The sequence below is a fragment of the Pelophylax lessonae genome, assembly GCF_965119305.1.
Source record: "Pelophylax lessonae genome assembly, chromosome: 11".
In the NCBI taxonomy this organism is placed as follows: Eukaryota; Metazoa; Chordata; class Amphibia; order Anura; family Ranidae; genus Pelophylax; species Pelophylax lessonae.
Window position 1 is genome coordinate 213,857,488 of NC_138778.1, and position 20,593 is coordinate 213,878,080.

A 20,593-nucleotide genomic window follows, 5' to 3' on the forward strand; every position below is an offset into this window, starting at 1 on the left:
AAAATCCAGAGAGGAAGCCACACCCCACCGACGTCACCAGAGCACCAATCACACTGGGGCAGATATAAGGCAAGTCCAGGCACACTGGGAGGAATGTCAGTGAGGAAGACACATTCCTTGAACATGCAGTCGCTACACACGCCAAGACATGTCCCCCTACAGCACATGCAACCTGCAGATTCCCTTCCAAGAATCGGCACCACCTTGTGTGTCATTAATGATACGTATAAAATATATTAATAACCAGAGCCCGCAAGGTGCCAAAAACGGGAGGAAAAAGGTGTTAGCCTGAGGGCGGCCATATTGTTTGTAAAGAAGCACACAGGAGGGCGCAAAAGCCTAATGCGTTACCATAGGATTTATAGAATAATCAAAAAGCCAAATGCATGCTCACAAAAGAAGAAAATAATTATATCGTATCATTATCCAGTGTGGCATCAAATGACCTGACTCATGCATCACTGTGCCAGTTTCGGGGGCATCACCCCCTTTCTCAAAGCTCTGAGGAAGGGGGTGCATCCCCCGAAACACTTCAGATGGCCGACACTGTGACCTCCTGTGTGCTTCTGTGCAGTTGTTTTGTTGACACTTAGTGCTTGGGATTAAAGCGGAGTTCCACCCAAATGTGGAACTTCTGCTCATTTGCTTCCTCCCCCCCTCTGGTGCCACATTTGGGGGAGGGGGCAACGGGTACCTTTCCCCACTTCCGTGAGACGGCGCTGCAGCGAAGTGAGGTCCCCACCTCCCCCCCCCCCCGACGCTGAGGCAATCTGAATGCGCATATGCATTGTTCATATTTCACGTCTGAGGTTTACAACCACTTTACCATGCATGACTTAGGCCCCTTTCACACTATCCGTCTGTTGGACGGATTCCGTTTTTCTCAGCGGGGGATCGAGCCGCCGATCCCCCGCTGAGCAGCAGGATGACAGCTGTGTCTCCGCGCTGTGTGCGGAGACACAGCTGTCAGTTCCCCATGCATCTCTATGGGGGAAATCGGATGGGAACGGACTGTGGGTCTGTTCTCATCCGGCCCCTTTCATACAGGCGGACCGTTCAGATACGCCTGTCCGTTTTTTTGGCAGATCTGAGCGGTCCCCCCATGCATTCCTATGGGGCATCGGATGGCAGCCGAGACATGTCCGCTGACATCCCATCCGATCCTCTCTGTCAAATCTGGACGGATGGAAACCCTATTTTCCATCCGTCCAGCGGATGGGATCGGATGAGAACGAATGAGAATTTTTATCAGCGGGGGATCGAGCCGCCGATCCCCCGCTGAGCAGCAGGATGACAGCTGTGTCTCAGCGCTGTGTGCGGAGACACAGCTGTCAGTTCCCCATGCATCTCTATGGGGGAAATCAGATGGGAACAGACCGTCGGTGTGAAAGGGGCCGGATGAGAACGGACCGACTATCCGTTCCCATCCGATTTCCCCCATAGAGATGCATGGGGAACTGACAGCTGTGTCTCCGCACACAGCGCGGAGACACAGCTGTCATCCTGCTGCTCAGCGGGGGATCGGCGGCTCGATCCCCCGCTGAGAAAAACGGAATCCGTCCGACAGACGGATAGTGTGAAAGGGGCTAAGTGTTGTCACCCTCCAAAACTTGCCCTTAGAAAGCCATGGCTAGGGTAGATGTAGACAGGAAGAGGCTGCAGGAGATCAACAGCACTGAGATGCAGCAAAAAAAGTAATTCACAGCAAACTGCACCACATCAAAAATCGCAACCTGTGTGCGAAGTGTATGTTAAGTTAACGACACCTCGCAATCAGTTTGCAAAACGCAGCGGGATTTGCAGAATCACCTCACGTGGGTGCGAACAGCCATGCAATTGGATTCTGGTGCAGACAAAAAACAGGGTCCTGCATGAGTTTGGTCCAAACGCGATGCGAATTCAGCGAAAGCTTGTATGGCTGAATTAGCATCGCATGTGATCTGCAGTTCTGCACAACAATGTGGTGCAAATCACATGCGATGTCTGGCATTGCACTAGTGTAAACCGGCAATTGTTTATCATACACAGTGCTTTCATATACTAAATATTCTTCAGTTAGTGTTTAAATCTAAAAGAAAAGAAAAAGGAGGAGCAAACACCTAGTGCATTACCCCTGGTCACCATATAAAATGTTTTAATAAAAAGCCAAATGCATACTCACAGACAAGAAGAATGATAAAAATCGCATACAAGAATCCACCACACATGGAATGGAACATGTCCTTGTAGATAGGACCGCTAACGTGTTTCGGGAGTTAAGCTCCCTTCATCAGAGTGTTTAAATCTACTTGAACTTTTTCCGGACCGCCCGCCGCAGGTATACTGCGGCAGGCAGCCCCTCCTGCGGGAACCGATGTAGTCCTACGTCGGTCGCGCGCCTGCCGCTGGCGCGCTTCCGCCCCCACTCAGCAGCGGGGACTCCGATGTAGGCGGACGGCGGCGGCGATTGCCGTCTGCCACCCGCGATCGTTCCCCGCTGAGAGAGAAGAACGGTCAGCTGATATAAACACAGCTGACCGTTCTTCTCCCTGGAATGATCACAGAGCTCCTTCTATATAGGATCACAGGTCTCTATGATCATTTCACAAGCCCCTCCCCCCCTGAAGTTAGAAAACACTCCCCTAGGCTCACACTTAGCCCTTTGGTCACCCCAGGGTTAACCCCTTCCCTGCCAGTGTCATTAGTACAGTAACAGTGCATATTATTTAGCACTGATTACTGTAGTAATGTCACTGGTACCCCCAAAAGTGTCAAAAATGTCAGTTAGGGGTCCGATCTGTCCGCCGCAATGTCACAGTTCTGCGAAAAATTTGCTGATCGCTGCCATTACTAGTAAAAAATAAATAATTAAATAAAAATGACATAAATCTTTCCCCTAGTTTGTAGACGTGATACCTTTTGCGCAAACCAATCAAAATACACTTATTGCAATTTTTTTTTTTTTTTTACCAAAAATATGTGGCAGAATACAAATTAGCCTAAAATGTTAAAAAAAAAGTTAATTTAAATTTTTTTTTTTTTTTTTAGGGGGGAATATTCTATTTCAGAAAGTGAAAAATATTGTTTTCTTTTTTCAGAATTGTCGCTCTTTTATTGTTTATAGCGCAAAAAAAAAAAAAATTGCACAGGAGATCAAATATCACCAAAAAGTAAGCTTTATTTGTGGGGAAAAAACGTCATCGATTTTATTTGGGTACAGCGTCGCACGACCGCGCAATTGTCCGTTAAAATAACGCAGTGCGGAATCGCAAAAAAAAAAACGGCCTGGTCATTAAGGGGGCAGAAGTGGTTAAATTATTATAATCCAGCAGGTTTACATATGAAAGATTTATATTTTCTCCTTTTTTTTTTTTTAGTGTTCAGGTGTTTTTTTTTTTGCAAGTGCAGCCAATCAGAATTCACCCTTTTAAAGTCCTTCCCATTGAAGATGGCTCCTGATTGGTTGCTTGGGTTCGCTGCACATTTTGTTAAATAAAGCCGCATATCTCTGTCATTTTTACATTCCACTTGTCACACAGACGGCAAATGCTGGTGCTGGAGGCTTTGAAAAATCTCCTATAGCTCGGGGGAGTTATCTCAGGTATTCAGAATAATCTGTGTGCCAATGTGTGCATTCTGTGTATAGTACATAGCTGTCCTATGTGTGCATTCTGTGTATAGTACATAGCTGTCCTATGTGTGCATTCTGTGTATAGTACATAGCTGTACTATGTGTGCATTCTGTGTATAGTACATAGCTGCCTTACCCAGAGTCACACAATGCACAGACTTTCTCAACAAAAAAAAAAGAAGCTGAACTGTGAAAACTGAATAAACAATATTCCCGTTCATGATATGTCATGTGCTCAAATGATAGACTTGCACACAGCAGAGGGCTGACCTGGGGGGCAATAAAAGGGGTCCTTCGAGGATATCCCGTCCCGGACTTGACGTGCTGGTTTAGCAATTTAATTAGTGCGTATACAGTATCTCACAAAAGTGAGTACACCCCTCACATTTTTGTAAATATTTTATTATATCTTTTCATGTGACAACACTGAAGAAATGACACTTTGCTGCAATGTAAAGTAGTGAGTGTACAGCTTGTATAACAGTGTAAATTTGCTGTCCCCTCAAAATAACTCAACACACAGCCATTAATGTCTAAACCGCTGGCAACAAAAGTGAGTACACCCCTAAGTGACAATGTCCAAATTGGGCCGAGTCAGCCATTTTCCCTTCCCAGTGTTATATGACTCGTTAGTGTTAGAAGTTCTCAGGTGTGAATGGGGAGCAGGTGTGTTAAATTTGGTGTTATCGCTCTCACTCTCTCATACTGGTCACTGGAAGTTCAACATGGCACCTCATGTCAAAGAACTCTCTGAGTATCTGAAAAAAAAAAAGAAATGTTGCTCTACATAAAGATGGCCTAGGCTATAAGAAGATTGCCAAGACCCTGAAACTGAGCTGCAGCACGGTGGCCAAGACCATACAGCGGTTTAACAGGACAGGTTCCACTCAGAACAGGCCTTGCCATGGTAGACCAAAGTAGTTGAGTGCACGTGCTCAGCATCATATCCAGAGGTTGTATTTGGGAAATAGATGTATGAGTGCTGCCAGCATTGCTGCAGAGGTTGAAGGGGTGGGGGGTCAGCCTGTCAGTGCTCAGACCATACGCCGCACACTGCATCAAATTGGTCTGCATGGCTGTCATCCCAGAAGGAAGCCTCTTCTAAAGATGATGCACAAGAAAGCCCGCAGTTTGCTGAAGACAAGCAGAGTAAGGACATGGATTACTGGAACCATGTCCTGTGGTCTGATGAGACCAAGATAAACTTATTTGGTTCAGATGATGTCAAGCGTGTGTGGCGGCAACCAGGTGAGGAGTACAAAGACAAGTGTGTCTTGCCTACAGTCAAGCATGGCGGTGGGAGTGTCATGGTCTAGGGCTGCATGAGTGCTGCCGGAACTGGGGAGCTACAGATCATTGAGGGAACCATGAATGCCAACATGTACTGTGACATACTGAAGCAGAGCATGATCCCCTCCCTTCAGAGACTGGGCCGCTGGGCAGTTTTCCAACATGATAACGACCCCAAACACACCTCCAAGATGACCACTGTCTTGCTAAAGAAGCTGAGGGTAAAGGTGATGGACTGGCCAAGCAGTCTCCAGACCTAAACCCTATTGAGCATCTGTGGGGCATTCTCAAATGGAAGGTGGAGGAGCGCAAGGTCTCTAACATCCACCAGCTCTGTGATGTCATCATGGAGGAGTGGAAGAGGACTCCAGTGGCAACCTGTGAAGCTCTGGTGAACTCCATGCCCAAGAGGGTTAAGGCAGTACTGGAAAATAATGGTGGCCACACAAAATATTGACACCTTGTCTCAATTTGGACATTTTCACTTCGGGGTGTACTCATTTTTGTTGCCATCGGTTTAGACATTAATGGCTGTGAGTTATTTTGAGGGGATAGGAAATTTACACTGTTATACAAGCTGTGCACTCACTACTTTACATTGTAGCAAAGTGTCATTTCTTCAGTGTGGTCACATGAAAAGATATAATAAAATATTTACAAAAATGTGAGGGGTGTACTCACTTTTGTGAGATACTGCAGATCAGTGCCAGGACAAGGTCATCTAGAGCCCATAAATCCATCCCCCCTCCCAGTACAAATCTTTGCCGCCCCCCATCCCCCCTCCAAAAAAAAATCACCCCTACTAGCACAAATCCTCTACCCCCCATTCCCCCTCCCAACACAAATCCCCCTAAATCACCACTCCTAGCAACCCCCAACACCAAATTCCCCTTCCTAGAACAATTCCTACTCCTTGCTGCCCCTCAAATTCCCACTTCCAACACAAATCCCCTCCCCCCAACACATCCTCTCCCCCTACTCCAAACCCCCCTTCCCAGCACATTCCTCCCCCCCCCCCCTCCAAATGTCCTCCCTCCAAAGAAAATTTCCCTTCCTGGTACAATTCTTACTCCCTGCCTACCCTCAAATTCCTCTCTCTCCACTCAAAATCCTCCCCTCCCAGCACAATTCCCCCCCTCTCTAAATTTCCTCTCCTAGCACAAATACCCCCAATCATCCCTACTAGCACAAATCCTCTCTCCAAAGAAAATTTGCCTTCCTAGAACAATTCTTACTCTTTGCCGCCCCGTAAATCCCCCTTCCCAGCACAAATCCCCCCTTAAATTTCTCTCCTAGCACAAATACCACCAATCATCCCTCCCAGCAAAAATTCCCTCCCCCTGCACATCCTTTCCCCCTACTCCAAATCCCCCCCTCATAGCACAAATCCCCCCCCTAAATTTACTCTCCTAGCACAAATACCCCCCCCATCCTCCCTACTGGCACAAATCCTCCCTCCTAAGAAAGTTTCCCCTGCTAGAACAATTCTTACTCCTTGCCGCCCCCCCAAATTCCCCGTTCCAACACAAATCCCCTCCCCCAACTCATCCTCTCCACCCACTCCAAATCCCCTCATCCCAGCACAAATTCTCCCAATACCCCCTCCTAGCACAAATCCCCCCCCCCCAAATTTCCTCTCCTAGCACAAATACCCCCCAATCATCACTACTAGCATAAATCCTCCCTCTAAAGAAATTGTCCCCTACTAGAAAAATTCTCACTCCTTGCGGCCCCCTAAATTCCCACTTCTAACACAAATCCCCTCCCCCAACACATCCTCTCCCCTCACTCCATATCCCCCCACCAAGGAAATATTCCCCCCAATCCCCCCTCACATCAAACCCCCCCCCCCACACCTAAATTTCCTCTCCTAGCACAAATGCCCTCCCGATCATTCCTACTGGCTCAAATTTTCCAAAGAAAATTTCCCCTCCAAGAACAATTCTTGCTCCTTGCCACCCCCCAAATTCCCCCTTCCAACACAAATTCCCTCCCCCCACCACATCCTCTCCCCCACTACAAATCCCCTCTCCTAGCACAAACCCCCCCCAATCCCCCCTCCTAGCACAAATCCCCCCCCCTAAATTTCCTCTCCTAGCCCAATCATCCCTACTAGCACAAGTCCTCCCTACAAAGAAAATTTCCCCTCCTGGCACAATTCCACCCCCCCTTCTTTCTACTATATCACCTCTATATATACTCTATATACACCTCTATATATATACTATATATATTTCTACTATATCACCTCTTCTAGCATACTATACCTACCTCTTCTAAACCCCCAAGCCCCCCTCCTAGCACAAATCCCCCCCCCCCCAACACAGATCTCTCTAAATCACCCCCAATCTACTCATGATGCCGCCGCCTCTCTTGCCTACCCCTTGTCCTAGCCCTGGCATAGATTCCCTAATATTATTTGAAAGCTGAAAAGTCACATTTGCTGGGCCATATAATAAAGACAGTAGGATTTGCAAGTGCACCCCCTAATGGTCATTCCTAGACTGCATAGCTAAACTATCACCCATAGTAACAAATAGATTGATAATCTACCATGGGGAGGGGGGTCCCCTCAAACAGTCACAGGCCGGTGCAGACCGGGGGCTCCATCACTAAAATAGGTATTCAAGATAAACTGTTCTCTGCAAAGAAGTGATAGAATACTCACCTCTCCTGCTGCCCTACCACCGATCGATGCAGTCATGAAGAGGAATCTCCAGCTAAGGATCCTCCTCAAAAGTGTTGGATTTCTGGTTCCCTGCTGTTGTACTAAGTGGTCTGAACGGCTGGCTCCATGTCACTACACTACACAAGAATGACTTAGGGCAGCCATTCTCAATCAGGGTTCCATGGAACCCTAGGGACCCCTCAGAGGATGCTAGGGGTTCCTTGACCTGGTAATTGACCTCCTATCTGATGGGGCCTTCTTAATAGCATGACACCAATTGTGTTTTTAGCTGACTAATGACCACCAATGTAAAGGGGATTTTCTTCCCATTGACCCCAATGTAAGAAGCATTCCTCCCACTGATCACCAATGTAAGGGGCATTCTACCTACTGACCACCAATGTAAGGGGCATTCTTCCCATTGACCACCAATGTAAGGGGCATTTTACCCACTGACCACCAATGTAAGGGGCATTCTTCCCACTGACCACCAATGTAAGGAACATTCTCCCCAATGACCACCAATGTAAGAGACATTTTTCCCACTGATCATCAATGTAAGGAACATTCTTCTCACTGACCACCAATGTAAGGAGCAGTCTTCACACTGATCACCAATGTAAGGGGCATTCCTCCCACTGACCACCAATGTAAGGGACATTCTTCCCACTGACCACCAATGTAAGGGACATTCTTCCCAATTTTTGTTTATTAAAAGTCTTGCAATCAATAATCATAAAATCAATATACATAAATAAATATATACATATTTACATGAAAATGGAAAAAAATACATAGCAAGTTCTGCTCTCAAATAAAGAATGGCTTTACAGCAAAAACAAAACTCACATCATGAAACTGTCATTACCGGAGAAAATAATCTTAGTAGGACTCACACCACCACACCAGACATCCAACCTGCGAGGTCAAGAAACAAAACCACCCCCATTATGCATGCAGCCCTTCTTCAAAAAGAAGATATTAACCAACAAAAGCTAAGGGCGTGAAAGAAATAGCATAGGAAAAGAGCTCCTCACCCAGAGATGGACAGTTCACCAAAAGCAGGTCTGATATTCCTCCACGCCCTTATCCAGACCGCTCGAGGCTCCCTGCCCTTCTCAAGACCCCGAATCTTCCCAACCTCACCCAGAATATCGTACACCACCACCTCAACAGGGAGGACTTTCTTCCGCAGGGTAATCTGGCACCGTGCATTCCACGTGAAGTAACGGACAACTATACTAACTAGAAAAAGTGTATCCAAATCAAAATCCCAGCGAGTCGGGAATGCCCCGTACACCCACTCCGCATAACTCATGCGATAGAGAAAGGGGAGGCCTAGAGCCCTCCCCACCCTTTTATACACCTCTATGTTAAAGGGACACTGGAGCAAAAAGTGGTCCATAGATTCCACTTTACCAACACACTCCGCTCTAGGACAATCCCGATCATCCACAGGGCGATGCTTCAGGTTCCCTCTCACATAGAGCCTTCCATGGAAAGCGAGCCAGGCTTGATCCCTAAACTTCAAAGGGATTCTTCCTAAGTTAATTAAACGCAACCCCTCCCTCATTACGGGGCCTGGGCAATCCCTTAAGGTCAGTGACACACTGAAAGCAGAGCCCAAAATCCTCTTCTCCAGAAGCTTTCTGGGGAGGGACTTGATATCCCCCACTGTCACCTGCCACTGCCTAAGTATTTTCAGACACGGGGCAACATAAGCCGGAAGCTTGCCATGTCGGACTCTCAGACTTTTCACTGGCCCGCCATCTTCCCAGCATCGCAGAAAAGGCCTAAACCAAGATTGAAAAATACCCACCCATCCCGGCGGGGTCTCTGCTAACATATTACCAAGATTATACTTTAAAAAAAGCAGAGAAAAGAAAACTATAGGGTTGACCATTCCTAGACCACCCTCCCGCCTGGACAGGTAAGTTACATTGCGTTTGATCAGGTTCAGCCTATTTCCCCATAACAGTTGGAAAAAGCAGCTGTACACCCTTGCATAGAGAGATTCCGGCAAGATACAGACAAAGCTGACATATAAAAAGATTGGGATCAGGTAAGTTTTAATCAAGTCAACCCTTTCCCTCAAGGAAAGTTTCCATTTCTTCCAGCTTGCCACCTTGGCATTGGCATTCAACAACCTGCTTTCCCAATTTCGATGACCATAGTCACCAGGACCAAATTTGATGCCCAACACTTTAATTTCCTGCTGGGGCTCTGGGAAGGCATCCGGAAGTTCGAAGCTTTCACCCTCCTCATCCATCCAGAAAACTTCACTCTTTTCATGATTGATTTTAGAGCCAGAAGCCTCTGTGTACTGCTCTATCACAGAGACCACCTCCTGCGCCTCCTCCATCCCAGAGATAATAACAGACACATCATCAGCATAGGCCACGACCTTCAAAGGTGGCACACCAGCAATGCCCAAAGGCACCCCACACAACGATCCACTCTCTAACCTTCTTATGAAGGGGTCGATTGCGAATACATATAGCAGGGGGCTCAAAGGACACCCCTGGCGCACACCAGAGCCAACCTCAAAAGGCCGTCAAACCCAACCATTAACAAGTGGGAAGCTCTCAGCCCCTTTATATAATGTTTTCAGCCAATCAATAAACCTACCCTGCAGGCCGTATCTACCAAGTAGCAAATACAGGTACTCATGATTGACTCGATCAAAAGCCTTCGACTGATCCAATGCCAGCAAGTACTTTCTCCATCCAGCAGCCCTGCATCGCTCCAAAGCCTCCCGGACAGCTAAAATTGCTGAAAAGGTACCTCTGCCCTGGACCGAGCAGTGCTGATGATTGGACAACAAATCGCCTGCTACTGACGACAAGCGCCAAAAAAGAATCTTCGCCAAGATCTTTCTATCAACATTGAGAAGACTGATGGGGCGCCAGTTCTCAATTATTGAGGGGTCTTTACCTTTTGACAGAAGAATCACAGCGGATTGCCTCATGGAGGGAGGGAGAGAACCCTCTTCTAAACAGCTGTTATAAACCTCCGCTAAAAAGGGAGCCAGAATGGACTTAAAACACTTGTAAAATTCAGCTGTCAACCCATCTGGCCCAGGCGATTTTTTGGTAGCCAGCTTCTCTATAGCACGAACTACCTCATCCGCTGAAATTGGTTCTGTCAAATCCATCAAAGGCAATGTATCATTTCCAAATCCTGGAGTAGAATCCAGAAAGCTTTCCATCCTGTCCCGACTAAGGTCCTTTCTTCCCAGAAGGTCTGCGTAATATGACCTGAAGATCTCCAGGATCCCTGATCTGGACTTAACCAGGGAACCCGTACTATCCCTCAGACCTATGACCGTCTTAACTGCTATGCCTTGCTTACAGTTATGGTAAGGATCAGGCGAGTGATATTTCCCATAATCTCTCTCCAGAACCAAAGAGGCATGCCGGTCGTATTGACACTTCCTAAGAAGAAGCTTTACCTCCGAGATCTCCCCTGGATCTCCTCCATACGAGACAAGACGATCAAGCTTCCTCCGCAAATGCTGGTAGACAATATACATACCAAGCTGCTTCTTCTTACTTATGGCCTTGAAAAGTCCAATCGCCCTTTGTTTCACAAGCTCCCACCACTCTGACTTACTGCTGCAAAAGTCCAGAATAGAAACCTGTGCCTGAAAAAAATCCTCAAAGGATTGTCTTACCTCTACATCTTCCAGGAGAGCCGAATTCAGTTTCCAGGTACCCCTTCCCCTGGGTGGAGTGTCCGAGGCATTCAGAGTCACAGACAGCATACAGTGGTCAGAGAACTCCACCGCCCTCAACTCAGGAGCCGAGAAAGCAGAGTTCTCCTTTAAAAAAAACCTATCTATCCTACTCTGACTATTCCCTCTCTGAAACGTGAATCCCGTGCTGCCAGGGCAGTGCTTAATGTGCACATCTACCAGGCCTGCTTGTCTAACCATATCTCTAAGAAAAACGCTATCATAACCCAGCCTGTCTATGGAGACCCTCCTGTCTTCAGGCCTAATTATGGTGTTAAAGTCACCTCCAAAGACAACCTGCTGGGATGTAAAAAGGAAGGGCTTGATCTTTGTGAGGAGGCATTTCCTGTCCCATTTTGACTGCGGTCCATAGATATTGATCAGGCGCAGGTCCTGCCCCCTAACAGAGACGTCTAAGACCATGCATCTCCCCATTTCTACCTCAATTATCCGCCGGCACGTTACCATATCGGTTTTAAAAAGAACCGCAACTCCGCTGCAAGGCTCAGCCGCAAGAGACCAAAAGGAGGGACCGCATCTCCACTCCCTTTTTGCTAGATGGACATCGGCCAAAGTATTGAGCCAGGTCTCTTGCAAAAATAAAATCTCAGCATCAAACTCACTGAGCAAAAATAAGGCAATATCACGAGCTCTTGCAGATTTCACGCTGGCGACATTAATGGTCGCCACCTTTATCAGAGCGGGCACTGCCATCAGGATGATTGGGGTAGTCGCTTCTTAACCTCCACCACACTCTCATCACCCGAAGCAGCTCTCTTTACACTATGTGACTCCCCCTCATCCATAGATGATAAAGAAGTAGATAAATCGGATACTAACTCCTCCCCTGATAAAACCGAAAATGTGTTGCCAAGAGGAACCCCTCCTGGCTCTAACTGTAAGGAAGAAATGACCGCTTTACTGGTCTTCCTCTTCTTCTTTTTCTTCCTCTTTGTCCTCTCCCACCCCTCATCATCCGAATCCTCCACAACAGAGGGTGAGACATGGGACATGGACACCCCTCCCTCAACCCCATCGACCCCACCACCATCCAGCACCCCTGCACCCTCTTGGCCGCGTTTGCGGTGTCGAGAGACAGGGACTGGAGGTGGAGTAGGCCGAGGGGGAAGATCCACTATACCCGCCCCCCCAGCAGCTTCCGCTAGTCTGGAGGATCTACGCACAGTAGATGTAGGAACAACAGGAGGGACAGACTCAGGGACCACATCACTAGGGGAAACAAAATCTGACACAACAGACACAGGAAGGACAGACTCAGGGACCACCTCACTAGGGGAAACAGAATCTGACACAACAGACACAGGAGGGGCAACAACAATTTCCTCTCTAACTTCAGCTGCTTCATCTTCTTTATCAAGCCTCTGCAGCTCAGTCTCCAATCCTGGCAAGTTATGCAGTGCCTCTGGGCACTGGCTATATGGATGACCCAGCTGCTGGCACAAATTGCACCGAATCTGGGTGCATTCTCTGGCCAAATGGCCTAAATCCTGGCACAGTGAGCACTTCTTGTGGGTGCAGGACAATGCAAAGTGGCCTTTATCACCACATTTATTACATACCTTAGGCTGACCTTGGTAGAAAATGGTCAGCCTATCCCTACCCAGAAAGGCTGAGCAGGGAAGGTGCTGAACTACATCGCCCAGCACCCCCAATTTTAGTGACACTGTCCAGGCCCCTGTCCATATCCCATGCTCATCAAGGACCTTCCGCAGTGGAGTGAGGACCTCGCCATATCGGCGTAGCCATACTAATAAATCAGCCTCTGGTATGGATTCGTTACGCACCAAGATGGTCACCGACTTTATCAAAGGCTGTCTTGAAATCACCTTTGGCACCAAACCACTCCACTGCTGAAGGCCCTTGCACCTCCTAAATCTCTCCCAAAAGAGATCCAAACTCTCAGGTTTCACAAACGACAAATCAAATTCATAACTTCCCACCGGGCAAATCAAAGCAAAAATGTCACAGGCTTTAAACCCCATTTCCAAGACCAACTCGGCCACTCTCCCCCTTACTGGCGGCGTTCCATCGTCCTCCCACCGCAACTGAACCACATTCCTCCTCCTATACCCACTAACCAACCCCCCAACAAACCTCCTTGAATTGCGATTACTAACCAAATCCCCACCACCCACCCTGGTGCGACTCCCCAAAGCTGAAGCATAGCTTCCAACATTCCTCCCAGCAGAAAATCCATCAGTTTGTTTTGAAACATTCGACACAGACATAACAGATAACGATTGTACAGATCCGGGATTGATCTGTACAATCGATAAATCTTTCCTCTGCTGAGCAGGGGTAGAAATGTCATTTCTATTTTTCCCAGCAATATTATCCCCTTCACCACCACCCACCACATTCATTGCTTTATGATTATTGTCATTTTTAATACTTGCTGGGATATTTGTTGTCTTCACAGCAGAATCCATAGTTGGTGCTGCACTGGTAAGAGTTTCAGCTGTCATCTTCTCTTCCACTGGGACAGGGTTTTCAGCTGTGGAAATGGAATTCAGTTCTAGCACAGCAGCAGGTAAAACACTGCAGGTAACTTCCATGGCTGCTTCCATTCCAAAAACAGCAGCATGCTGATCCCCTCCCCCACCAGCAATCAGCCCTGAAACACTGGGAAGCTCTGGTGAAAGTGAAACAGACTCCTTGGAGCTGGCAGCCATTTTGCTTTCAGAGGGACTACTGGTCTCAGCCAGACCAGCAAAATCCATGTCTGGGGTGTCAGATGCAGGTCCATCCACATTCACCTGATGGTCCGGGGATTTCACGGTCAGGGATTTTCCCTGCATGTCTGTACTGGTTGTGTTCACAGCAGAATCTCCAATAGGTAGCTGTAGGCAAAGCTCCTTCTCACCTGGGACACCATCCACTACAGCAGGTGGGGCAGAAATGTTGGATGGCAGCATGGTATACCGGGATTTCTCCACCAGTACTGGCTTTGCTGGTTTGTATCTCCTCTGCCCATCCACAGGGATTTCTGATGGATCATCAGTGAATGCAAACTTATCTGCTCTCAGGGGGGACTCCATCTCCTGGATAAATGTCAGGGATCCATGCCCACTCTCAACCCCCTGGCTGGTTGCCGCTGGCGATTCCCAGTTCTGGCATGGGGGGAGAGGTGCAGAGGCAGATGGAGCCTGGTCATCCATTAACGGAGCCTGCTGATCCACAGAACTTGCTGATGCTTGGCTGGCAAATCTCCTCTCATTATCAAATTTTTCTTTAAACACTCCGCTTCTATCTTTCAACTTTTCCAGTAATAAAGATTGTTTCTTTACCTTATCTTCCAATTCCTGTAGCTCAGGCTTCATGGCTGTGCGATTTTTACTCCAGGCCTGGCAGTATTTGGCTCTGAAGGATTTATGTTCAGCCTTCAAAACTTTAAGCTTTTCTTCAGCTCTTCCAATCGCCCTAAAACGATTGATAACCTTCTGGCTGAAGACATCCGCATTCTCATCGGGGCCTGGACCCACAGACAGGTCCTCCACCTCCTCCTCACTAGGCCCCGTGTCATCAGGGGGATCCCTCCCAGGGCCTCCCCCAGGATCAGGCATTGTTCCTGGGCCAAGCTAGCAAGCAAGGCCCAGGCTTGAAAAAAGGCTGGATCTCACAGAGAGCTCCTTGGGTGTGTCCTCCTCCTTCTTCCCACTGACCACCAATGTAAGGGACATTCTTCCCACTGACCACCAATGTAAGGAACATTCTTCCCACTGGCATCCAATGTAAGGGACATTCTTCCCACTGGCCCCCAATGAAGGGATGAAGGGAAGACATTCTCCCAATAAACACCAAAGGGAGGGACCTTTTTTCCCCACTGACAACCAATGTAAGAAGCTTTCTTCCCACTGACCACCAATGTAAGGGACATTCTCCCAATTTTTCTTAAAATTCTTGCAGTCAATAAACATAGAATACATAAGAATATACATAAATAAATACTGTATATACATATTTACCCGAAAAAATAAATAAATATTGCAAATTCTGCTATCAACAAAAGATGGCTTTATAGCAAAAGAAAAAATTCCATGAAATGAGGATCTCATTACTGGGGGAAAAGAAATCTTCCTAAGAATCACACCACTACACCAGACGACATACCTGCGAGGTCAAGAAACAAACCTGCCCCCGTCATGCATGCAACCCTTCTTCAAAAAGAACATAATACCCAACTAAAAAGTCGGTCAAAAGAACAGCATAAGAAAAGAGCTCCTCACCCAGAGATGGACAGTTCACCAAAGGCAGGTCTGATATTCCTCCACGCCCTTATCCAGACCGCCTGAGGCTCCCTGCCCTTCTCAAGGTCCTGAATCTTCCCAACCTCACCCAAAATATCATGTGCCACCACCTCAACAGGCAGGGCTTTCTTCCGGAGGGTAATCTGGCACCGTGCATTCCATGTGAAGAAACGGACAACTATACTAACTAAAAAAAGTGTATCCAAATCAAAATCCCAGCAAGTTGGGAATGCCCCGTACACCCATTCCGCATAACTCATGCGATAAAGGAAGGGGAAGCCTAGAACCATCCCCACCCTTCTTACACCTCTATGTTAAAGGGACACCGGAGCAAAAAGTGGTCCATAAACTCCACTTTACCAGCACACTCTGCTCTATCTAAGACAATCCCGATCATCCACAGGGCGATGCTTCAGGTTCCCACTCACATACAGCCTTCTATTTAGAGCCTTTTAAAGTACGCCCGTACCTCCATGCTGGCGCGCAAAGTAAAACACACGTGTCGGTCCCGCACGCACGCATGCAAACAGCGATTGTCCCACATGTGAGGTATCAACACAAATGTCAGATCATGGCAGTGTTGCCAACCCCCCGGAGGGAAATTTACTGGCAGAACGTCCAAAATTTACGGACGGCACCAATTTTTTACGGACACTGAAAAAAGTACCTAAAATAACAATTTTCAGTGCTAAACCGTGCAAATATCAATATTTTAACTATAAACATATAGCTAGTGCTATTAGCAATGTGTTAAAGTTAAACAAAAGTCAAAAAACATATTTCTCAAATTTACATGAAGGTTGGGTTACCATAACCCAGCCAGCACAGAGTTCCCCCTTACATCAGAGTCTGCAGACTCTGGTCAGACATGGTACAGGAGGTGGTCAGAGACGGTACAGGAGGTGGGCAGACACTGCAGACATGGTACAGGAGGTGGGCAGACATGGTACAGGAGGTGGGCAGACATGGTACAGGAGGTGGGCAGACATGGTAAAGGGGGTGGGCAGACACTGCGGACATGGTACAGGAGGTGGTCAGAGACGGTACAGGAGGTGGGCAGACACTGCAGACATGGTACAGGAGGTGGGCAGACATGGTACAGGAGGTGGGCAGACATGGTACAGGAGGTGGGCAGACACTGCAGACATGGTACAGGAGGTGGGCAGACATGGTACAGGAGGTGGGCAGACACGGTACAGGAGGTGGGCAGACACTGCGGACATGGTACAGGGGGTGGGCAGACACTGCGGACATGGTACAGGGGGTGGGCAGACACTGCGGGCATGGTACAGGGGGTGGGCAGACACTGCGGGCATGGTGAAGGGGGTGGGCAGACACTGCGGGCATGGTGAAGGGGGTGGGCAGACACTGCGGGCATGGTACAGGGGGTGGGCAGACACTGCGGACATGGTGAAGGGGGTGGGCAGACACTGCGGAGGACCTACCCATCCATCTTTCTACCTACCTGTGTGATATCAGGGGAGCTACTTACCTACCTGGTAGGTAGGTAGCTCCCCTGATATTACACGGGTAGGTAAGTAGCTCCCCTCATATCATTGCAATGCAAGGCAAGGCAGTACAACAAGTTACACTGACTTACATGAAACATTTCCAACTCCTCGTGATGCCAGGAGCCCAGGACCTGTGTGTGCCCCCCCCCCCCCTCACCCTTCCATCCAGATGAGAGGAGCTGGCTCTGAGTCTGACTTACCTTACCTGAGGCGGATGGATGGACTGGACGGTCAGTGGTCGGCATAGTGCCCAGCAGCACGGCTCAGCCCGCACGGATAGGTAGGTGACGGTGACCCCCTCCATAGCTCACGCCGATCGCCCTCCTCGGTGTCGGTGAGCGGATAACGATCAGGCGAGGTTCGGTCCAGTTGTACTCCTCCAGTCCCGGACCCGGCTTCATCACACAGACCCAGGGGAAGGGAACACAGGTGGGAAAACTTAAATGAGGAGGGGCGGGGGCGGAGGCGGAGGCAGAGGCGGGCCGTGGCACACTCCTCCAACGTCTATAACTCGGGGTCAGGTGCGGAGGCGGGGACGGAGGCGGGCCGTGGCACTCGTCCAACGTCGATAACTCGGGGATCTCCGGAACTGCGCGCCGCACATGCGCAGTTCTGACAGTGCCGCCGCCGCCGTAGATTTACGGGCACTTTTCTCCTGCTACGGGCATTTACGGGCAGGAGAAAAGTGCCCTGTTTTAACGGGCTGTCCGTAAATCTACGGGCGGTTGGCAACACTGGATCATGGGCGGCAATTCTAGCACCAGACCTTCTGTGTAAATCTAAAGTGGTAACCTGTAAAGGCTTTTAAAGCGTGGCCTATGGATAGTACAATTGACATCATCTGTTGCCGTTGCACGGTCGTGTGCAATTTCTAAGCGTGACATGTTGGGTATCTATTTACAGGGTGTAATATCTTTTATATTTTACCAGTAAACTGGGTTATGTATTGTGGGTTTTTTTTTTTCCATTACAAAAAATTGCCTTTGAAAAACTGCTGCGCAAATACCATGTGACATAAAAAACATCCACTATTTTATTCTCTAGGGCCTCTGCTTTAAAAAGACATATAATGTTTGATGATTCTAATTCTCTAGCAAAAAAAAAATATATATAAAAGTTAAAAGTTTAAGTCGCCATAAAGCCCCTTTCATTTTTAAAAACCCCAGACATTCCTAAAAGCACCTCTGCCTAATGAAAAATATCAACTCATAAAATTTACATCCTAGAATTTTTTTTTTTATTAGTGCAAGTAGATTGGGACCCTGATTTAGTCCCTTTGACAATTAATTTTTTTTAAAAAAACATTTCCACACCCCTGCCTTGGGTGGAGACCATAGGGGGGTTTAGTTCCACTTAAATACACTGGTCCAGACTGTGCCTGCAAATCAGCAATGATGTCATTTTCAGGGTGGTTGGCAGCTTTAAAGGATACTTTCATAAGGCCCCATTCACCCCAGAATGCGGTGCAGGAAACCTGCGTACCATGCGCGTTTCGCCCACCGCCTTCAAAACGCACTGAAGTTGTGATCTGCTGCGTGTTCAGTTTTAAGGTAATGACACCGCCAAACGCAGGTCGCAAACGTAGTGCGTCTGCCTGCCCTGCATGCAGCAGTACCATGCGATCGGTTGCAGTGGGGTTTTTTAAAGTAGTCCATGTACTGCTTTTGCTGCGGTCCATATTTTTGTATGTTTAGGAAATGCGCAGGTATGAATGCAGCGTAAGAGAAAAAGATGACCTGTCTGAAGATGCTGGCATGCTGATCCTGTGAATTCGGTGCTTTTTCACTCACTGACAATGAGCAAGTATGCCGATCAGGAACCGGGCCGGGCCGAGGAGTAGGCAGGCAAGACAACCACCAAACAGGACAAGACCTACAACCTATACTGCTGAAGTAGTTCACAGATCATTGGGGGGGGGGGGGGGTGCACTTTATTCGAGGGTACTAAAGGACCTTTTTTTAAAAGTTAAAAATGTTTCCATTTTTTTTGTACAATTTTTTTTTAATTATTTATTACATTGTTTAATTATTATTATTTTTTTATATGTATACATTGTTTTTTTTTTTACAGGACAGGGAAACCTGCAACATTGTAAGGGGGGGGGGGGCACAGTGAAAGAGGGCACACAAGAAGGGGAGGGGCACAGTGAAAGGGGGCACACAGGAAGGGGGGGGACACAGTGAGAAGGGGAACACAAGGAGGGGGGGGCACAGTGAAAGGGGGCACACAAGGAGGGGGGGGGCACAGTGAAAGGGGGAACACAAGAAGGGGGGAACAGTGAAAGGGGGCACACAGGAAAGGGGGGGACACAGTGAGAGGGGGAACACAAGAATGGGGGGCACAGTGAAAGGGGGCACACAAGAAGGGGGGGCACAGTGAAAGGGGGAACACAAGAAGGGGGGAACAGTGAAAGGGGGCACACAAGAAGGGGAGGCACAGTGAAAGGGGCACACAAGAAGGGGGGCACACAACAAGGGGGGGCACAGTGAACGGGGGAAAACAACAAGGAGGGGGCACAGTGAACGGGAGAACAGTGAAAGGGGGCACACAAGAAGGGGGGGGCATAGTGACAGGGGGCACACAAGAAGAGGGGGGGGATTGGAAGCAGGCAGAACAGGGAGGGGGGATCGGTGTTGGAGAAGCAATTACAGGAACAATGCCCTGTGTCTGTGTCTCTCCCGGCAACAGCTGAAAGCTGGCAGGAGGGGGAGAAACTGTCTTTCAGCTGCTGCAGAGTGCCGCACGGGGCTTCCTTCTGTAATTGCCCCTCTGCCCGAATGGATTCCGCGTGCTGTTGGGGCCCCCTGTGTGCCCGGGCCCCCTACAGGAGGACTGGTGGTCCCCCCCTTTCAGCAGCCCTGCTTGTTCCAGGAGTTTTCAGAAGATAGTCATCGGTGGCCATCTGCCTCTTACTTTCAGTTCTGGTTTCCCATTTATTTATATTCCGTACAAGAGGGTCAACATCTAAAAGGGTTCGACATTGGGACCAAACTGTTTAAGTTAAAAGAAGACCTACTGCTGTCAAACGCTGAGACTTGTAGTTCCCCAGGAACTAGTAATGCATTACATTTGCCTTGTATGTAATATGCTTGTGTTTTCTTGCTCCATGGTACCTTGCCCTATGTTCTATACACCCCCCTTGTATAAAAAACCACTGCGCCTACCTTACATTGAGGGCTTTAGAGGGCAGTCGGGGTCCCAGCATGTAGCAGTATGTTGTACGCTGTTCTGTACACTGGCCTGTTCCTCCCTTTTCCTGAATGCCTCCCCTATTCTGTCATTAGGAATGCAGTAGGCAGGGCCATGTAAGCAAACACAGCCAGTGACCCACAGCTGTGGCAATACCAGGTAGTGGGGACAACCCCCCCCCCCCCCCCCGCCTCCTCTCTTCCTATGTCACCTGCTGCTGCATTGCCTAATACTCAGGAACACTCACCTTCCTTTACTATGAGTACTGATTACTGATACAGGGCGGCTTGCTTAAAGGGACCATACCTCTAAATAAAAGTGACG

At 48.3% G+C, this 20,593-nt stretch overlaps 1 protein-coding gene across 1 annotated transcript in view; it reads right to left on the bottom strand.

Moving 5' to 3' along the window:
- LOC309566486 (breast cancer anti-estrogen resistance protein 3 homolog) overlaps nucleotides 1-20,338 on the bottom strand; it is a 59,802-nt gene extending 39,464 nt beyond the window's left edge. The window contains exon 1 of the mRNA XM_082271650.1: nucleotides 20,245-20,338. The gene's annotated coding sequence lies outside the window, so the exon portion shown is untranslated. The remainder of the gene's footprint in view (nucleotides 1-20,244) is intronic.
- Nucleotides 20,339-20,593: the final 255 nt, after the last annotated feature.